Here is a 7,550-nt window from a genome sequence, read left to right on the forward strand (position 1 = left end):
TTGCTAAAAGGAGAAATCGAACTTTATTGGACATGGTTCGATCTATGATGAGTCTTACGTCATCACTAACAATATTTTGGGGGTATGCACTTGAAACAACAACCCATATCTTAAAGTTTGTTCCAAATAAGAAGGTTTCAAAGACACCTCATGATATGTGGATTGGAGAAGTTCCTTCACTTAATCATATTAAGGTCTAGGGTTGTGAGGTTTTCGTTCGACGCAAAACCCAAGATACACTTGAATCTAGATATGAGAAGTGTTGCTTTGTCGGTTATCCACAAAAGGTTGTTGGATATTTGTTTTATAGACTTAGTGAACATATGGTGTTTATAGCTCGAAATAAGTGTTCCTTGAGAAAGAGCTTATATCTCAAGAATTCAGTGAGAGTCAAATTGACCTTGAAGAAATTCAGGATTCAACCGACAATAAACCTATAGTTGAAAATTGCTCTCAACCAGAGATTGAGAAACTAGTTGAGTGACATGATATATCCTTACCTCTTCGTAGATCTGATTGAGTTAACAATCCTCCCGAGTTTTATGGTTTTTATATAACCATGGAAGGAAACACGTTGATTAGTTATACAATGTTGGTCAATCAGGATGAGCGAACTAACTACAAGGAAGTAATGGCAAGAGATCGCCCAATGGAGAGAGGCATGGACAACGAAGTTCAGTCCATGATGAATAACCAAGTTTGGAATGTAACACCCGAATTTATGGTATGTAATTGAAATATGGTCTTTTTTCCTTTTCTTATGAGGTACTCGATGAGTCAGTGGCTCGACTCGTCGAGTAGAGACGCAATTTCCTCACGTTTTTAGCGGGCGAGTCGACGAGTCTATAATCCGAACCCGGCAAGTCCGCTAGGTTGGATGAAACCCTAAATCCCAGGGTTTGTATCCTATTTAAGCGTAATTATAGTGTCCCACCCCAGCCTCCAGCACCTTTAGAGCATTTCTATGTAAAACCCTAGTCCCTATTGTTGAGCTTGAGTGTTTTGTGATAGCTTGGGAGATGTAGAAGAGAAGGAGGGAAAGAGGATCAATAGAAGAGGAAGGAGATCCAAGAACTAGCTTCCACCTGCTTCATATTCTGGTAATAAAGTTATTACCTTGCTTATTATTCCATTAAACCCTCTTTTATGCTTGTTTAAGCTTCTCTTGGAATTTTGTTTGATTCAAACTCGAATTTGAACTCTCCTTTGGATGGAAACCATAGATCTGGACATTATTGAGCTCCATATAGCCTTGTTCCAAACCCTATGTGCTTATTGTTGGAGGATTTTGGTGTTTAATCCCCATTCTCTTGTGCATGCACGTAAAGTTGGAAACTTTATGTGTAAAACCAGCCCTAGAAGCCCAAATCTATGAATTGGAAGCAATGCAACTGACTAGAATCGACTGTATAGTATTAACATGCATGAGACTCGACGAGTCGTCCTTAGGACTCAGCGAGTCGGTTCATGCTCAAGAACAGACTTGACGAGTTGTTCATACAACTCGGCGAGTCACAGACTGGACGTGTTCATATGATGAAGGAGAACTCGACGAGTTGTTCATACAACTCGGCGAGCCGGATGAAGTTAGACTCGATGTTAGTATCAAAGAAGAACTCATCGAGTCTTTGCCAAACTCGACGAGTAAAGGATTAGAATGGATGATAAGGACTCGGCGAATTGGCGGCCCAACTCGGTGAGTCCGGTCAACTGAAAGTTGACTTTGACCTGAAAGTTGACTTCGACTAGGAAGTTTACTTTGACCTGGATGCTGACTTTGACCAAGGGTAAAATAATCATTTCACCCTGAGATTAGTTATCAGTATTTGATTTAGTGCTTATGGGATTTGTAGTCGAGGAGTTTCGGAGCAGCAGTTAGGCAGTTTCAGATTTAGCATCTCAGCAAACAGCGTTACGAGGTGAGTTTCCTTCCAGTAGGAACGGGTCTACGGCCACAATGCCAACCCGTTTAGTTAGCAGTAGTTCCGGACTTCAGTCTGATGCAGTACTTCAGTGTGCTTGATGTGTTTGTGATTCGAGCATATATTTGTGCTATGTGTCCCAAACTTCGGTGTGATGCATTATGTAGTATTTGTGTTTATGCTAGTAGTTATGATTATGCTATGTTATGTTCAGTCAGTTCCGGACTTTGGTCTGATGCAGATAGCAAGGCTCTGGTTAGTTCCAGACTTCGGTTCAATGCAGTTTCCAGACTACGGTCCAATGCAGAGGGCAATGCCCTGGTTAGTTCCGGACTTCGATCCGATGAAGAGGGCAAGGCCCTGGTTAGTTCCGAACTTCGGTCCGATGTAGTTTCCGGACTACGGTCTGATGTAGTGGGCAAGGCCCACTAGTTGCTTTATATGTTATTGTATGGTATGTGGTATTTTGGGGGAGCTCACTAAGCTTTGTGCTTACAGTTTCAGTTTTTGGTTTCAGGTACTTCCGCAAGTAAGGGGAAGAGCTCGGGATGATGGCATGACACACACCACAACTTCAGTTTATCCTGGTAGTTTTATTCGGATGTTTTGATATGTTTTGACATTAGTTGATTTGATACACTCACTTTTACATTTGAGACATGTGATTTGTGATTTTAGTATATGATGATTAATTTCATGGTTTTAGTAATGTTTTAAAATAAAAAAATTTGGGTTATATTTTTGGGATGTTACAAGTTGGTATCAGAGTGTTGGTTTGAGGGATTCAGGCACATTCTCGAGTGTGTCTGAACTCAAACTAAGGAAATGGTATAAGGTTTTCAAAAGAAAAACATTTTTGAAAGAAACTTTTGAAAAGAAACCTAAAAGGAAAAGAGTTTTTGAAAAAGGAAAAAGGGTGTGGTGCATGCGATCAGCCGAGCTCAAGTAAGTACTCCCAAACTACCCATATAGGTTTATGTTATGATTATCAGTTTCAATTTAAGTAGAACAACATGCTAGAATAGGACTAAGGATCTAGGAGGATGCCTTATATGCCTGCTATATGTGTTTTAGCTTTATGAGAATTGCATACTAGTATTGATTAGGCGGTAGTAGGATAGCCTGTTTAGGTTATGCCTAAAAGTATGAGCTTAGTGTTGTATGCTAGTACAGTTTCTTGTTATGAGGATAGATTTGGTTGATATGTTAAGTTACATGCAATCAGGGTTGAATAATCTCAGAGTGTTGGATTTGACCCTAATGCGCAACTCTTGTCTGAGTCCTAACCGTTGTAAGGATGAGTCCCTTACCCGAAGGATTATCTGAGCCTCGTTGCATGTGATGGTATCCATGTGCTGGATAATTGGCATTACAATGAGGCCTTCAGTTGCTGAGCATTGGGTGCGGGTTGGAAGTTCCCTAGGGCAAGCCTAGGATGAGAGTAGCAGAGATCAGTAGTTGCAAAAGGGACTTGGTGGACTCAAGGCAGTTCTTGAGGAAAGTACGGAGAGATGTGGAAGGTAGTAGGGCTCGTACTACTAAAAGCAGAGGATCCGTACTTGAACCAAGGAAGGCTAAGGCAAGACCATGAAACTTGTAGTAGTAGCGATCCCTCGAGATATCTTAGTATTCCTAACATTTGTCATTATGTGTTTTCAAAATGGTGGTTTTGCGCTCTAGGCCAACAGTCGGCAGTTCTAGAGCTGGCGAGCGATCAAGATCGGGCTTGGGGGCCGAGCATCCTGATGAGCAAACCAGGGAGTTCCTCTCCTCAGAGGTTACTCGTATCATACTTGAGTAGACTCCTGTGATCTTCGGTATGATCAAGGAGGGTATTATGGAGTTGATGGATGAGAGATTGAGCACATTCCATGCTGAGGTGGCAGCTATGAAGGGGTCGCGTACACTTACTTTCAAGGATTTCCGAGCCTGTGGAGCTCCAGACTACCATGGGGTGCAAGACCCCATAGCGAGTACTAGGTGGTTGGTAGATGTCACCAACGCATTCCGCACCAGCAGATGTCCTGAGGGGGACAAGGTCAGACTAGCATCCTGTCTTCTGAAGGACAGGGCACGAGATCGGTAGGAGGAGATCGGGCATGTTATTAGGGATGACGCAGCTCTTGGTGCGATGACTTGGGGCTGATTTTACTACCAGGTTCAAAGCTGAGTTTGAACCAGTTATTGAGGTGCAATAGTTAGCTAGGGAGTTTCAAGATCTCACTCAGACTACAGAGACAGTGGCGGAGATTACCGCCAAGTTCAGGGAGAGGGCTCTTCTTGTTCCTCGGTACGCAATTGACGAGGAAATGAAGAATGTCCATTATCATGAGATGTTGCAGAGTGATATCTGCCAGTTTGTGGTCTAGTCAAGTTGTAAAACGCTGGATGATATGATTGCGAGGGCTCGTGAGAGGGAGATAGATCTAGAGATGGAGAGGAAGAGGAAGCCAGCGGTGGCTTCTGGTACAGGGAGTTCGGGTAAAAGGCCCAAGGTATCGGATCATAGGTCCATGGGACAGCAGAGCCACAGTCGGTGTGGAAAGTGTGGGAGATTGCACGATGGGGCGTGCAAGGTAGGGAGTCCCAGTTTGCTACAAGTGCGGCCGAACCGGACATATGAGCAGAGATTATACAACTACTACCACCACCACCATAACATTTGATCTGATTTGTTTCCATTGCAATCAGAAGGGACATAAAAAGTCCCAGTGTCCGATTTTAGCAGCAACATGGAAGGTGGCGGCACGTGCCCCTGCTACATTGAGGATTACAGACGACCGTCAGGGCCAGGGTGAGGCGCCAGTGGCGAAGAGTAGAGCTTTCCAGATAACAGCAGAGGAGGCGCAAGCGAATCCTGATGTGGTGACGAGTATATATTTTCCTCTTACCTCTTTATAGATATTGATTGTTTCTCATGGTTATATGTTTTCGTATAGGGGCGTCCTTAGTGAACGACATTTCAGCTACAATATTGTTTGACTCGCGGGCTACCCGATCATTTGTTTCACTTGAGCTTAGCAAGAGGTTTAGCAGAGCTTCGGGGGAGCTGGATTGTCCACTTGAGGTTGAGATAGCGGATGACAGGACTGTTAGGGTCGCGAGAGTACATAGAGGCTGTTCGCTGAAGTTATTTGATGAGCAGTTTTCAGTGGATTTGGTTGATATTCCCCTGCGAGGGAATAAAGTTATAGTGGGTATGGATTGGCTGAGCCCTAATGGGGTAGTGATTGATTGTGAGCTGCAGTTAGTGAAGGTTCGCACTCCCAATGGGGGATAGTTAGTGATTCAGGGCGAGAGGCCACAACGTGGACCAATTCTTTGTTCAGCAGCGAGAGCAAGGCGCTACGTTCAGCAGGGTTGCGTAGGGTACATCACCTATGTCTTAGATGCCCGGGAGAAGGGTAAGGCGATAGTTGATGATGTACTGGTAGTGCGAGAGTATCCGGACGTATTTTTGGAGGACTTACCTGGGATACCTCCGGAAAGACAGGTCGAGTTTCGGATTGACTTGGTTCCGGGTGCGGCTCCGATAGCCAAGGCACCATATTGGCTGGCTCCTCCAGAGATGTAGGAGTTGTCTACGCAGCTACAGGAACTGCTAGATAAGGGATTCATCAAGACGAGTAGTTCACCATAGGGAGCCCCGATCCTGTTAGTGAGGAAGAAGGATGGGTCGCACCGTATGTGTATAGATTACCAGGAGCTGAATAAGGTAACGGTGAAGAATCGTTACCCACTCCCGAGGATAGATGATTTTTTTGACCAGCTTCAAGGAGTATCTTGGTTCTCCAAGATTGATCTACGGTCAAGATATCACCAGATGTAGGTCAGGGATGAGGATGTGCAGAAGACCGCTTTTAGGACCCGCTATGGTCATTATGAGTTTGTGGTGATTCCGTTCGGGCTCACCAACGCACTAGCTACGTTCGTGGATCTCATGAGCCGCGTATGCAGAACGATGTTGGATTGGTCAGTGATAGTGTTCATTGATGACATCTTGGTTTATTCCAAGACTCAGGAGCAGCACGAGGAGCACCTGAGAGAGGTGCTAGAGACGCTGAGGAGGGATAGAATTTTCGCGAAGTTCTCCAAGTGTGAGTTCTGGTTGCGCGAGGTGTAGTTCCTTGGACACATCGTCAATTAGAAGGGTATACTAGTAGATCCAACCAAAATAGAGGTTGTGATGCAGTGGGAGGTCCCGAGGTCTCCAACTGAGATTCGGAGCTTCCTAGGACTGACAGGGTACTACAGGAGATTCATCCAGGATTTCTCCAAGATAGCAGTTCCGCGTACCCGACTGACCAAGAAGTCGGTGGTGTTTTGCTGGGGGCCTGAGCAGCAGGCAGCATTTGAGACCCTCAGACAGAGATTGTGCGAGGCGCCAATTCTTACCCTGCCAGAGGGGGTAGATGATTTTGTAGTCTACTGTGACGCTTCGATCACAGGTATAAGAGAGGTTTTGATGAAGCGAGGCCATGTAATAGCTTACACCTCTAGACAGTTGAAGCCTCACGAGGCTAACTATCCGACACATGACTTGAGGTTGGGGGCAATAGTGTTTTCCCTCAAGATATGGCGGCATTACCTCTATGGGGTCCGTTGTACGATTTACACGGATCATAAGAGTTTGAGGTACCTTATGGATTAGCCAAATCTGAATATGAGGCAGCACCGATGGTTAGACGTGGCAAATGATTATGACTATGAGATCCTTTATAATCCGGGCAAGGCCAAAGTAGTGGCCGATTCCCTAAGCCGCAAGGCGGTAGCAGCCCTGATCAGGGATATATATCTGAGGATGACAGTGAGAACTCCATTGTTGGAGAGGATTAAAGAGGCACAGGTTGAGGGCCTGAAGGAGGAGAGGCAGAAGTGCAAAAGGATTGTGGGCCGAGTAGCTTCCTTCGACTATGAAAATCGAGGATTGTTGACCCTTCATGGGAGAGTTTGGGTACCATACTGGGGAAAAGTACGACCCGATTATTGGTGGCCCTGCATGAAGCGGGGAGTAGCTTGGTATGTGGAGAGATGCTTGACCTGCAGGAAGGTCAAGGCGGAGCATCAGAGACCCACGGAAAGATGCAACCGTTAGACATTCCCGTGTGGAAATGGGAGGATATCACTATGGATTTCATCACTAAGCTTTCCAGGACCGCACGTGGAGTTGATTCGATTTGGGTCATAGTGGATCGGCTGACCAAGAGCGCACATTTCATACTAACTCAAGAGAGCATATCACCCGAGAATATAGCCGATATTTATGTGCACGAGGTAGTGGCACGACATGCAGTGCCTGTATCAGTAGTATCAGATCGAGACGTCCGGTTCACTTCCAGGTTTTGGAAGCGGTTTCATGATGAAATGGGGACTCATATTCACTTGAGCACCACTTTCCACCCTCAGACGGATGGGCAAAGCGAGAGGACGATTTAGACTCTCGAGGATATGCTTCGGGCATGCGTCCTAGACTTTGGTGGCAGTTGGGATACGTATCTTCAGTTAGCGGAATTTTCATATAATAACAGTTACCACGACAACATTGACCACCCTCCCTTCGAGATACTCTACGGGAGGAAATGTAGGACCCCGGTATGTTGGGGCAAGGTTGGTCAGAAAGTGATCGGG

This window comes from Lactuca saligna, chromosome 9, assembly GCF_052625555.1.
Source record: "Lactuca saligna cultivar CGN05327 chromosome 9, ASM5262555v1, whole genome shotgun sequence".
NCBI classification, from domain to species: Eukaryota; Viridiplantae; Streptophyta; class Magnoliopsida; order Asterales; family Asteraceae; genus Lactuca; species Lactuca saligna.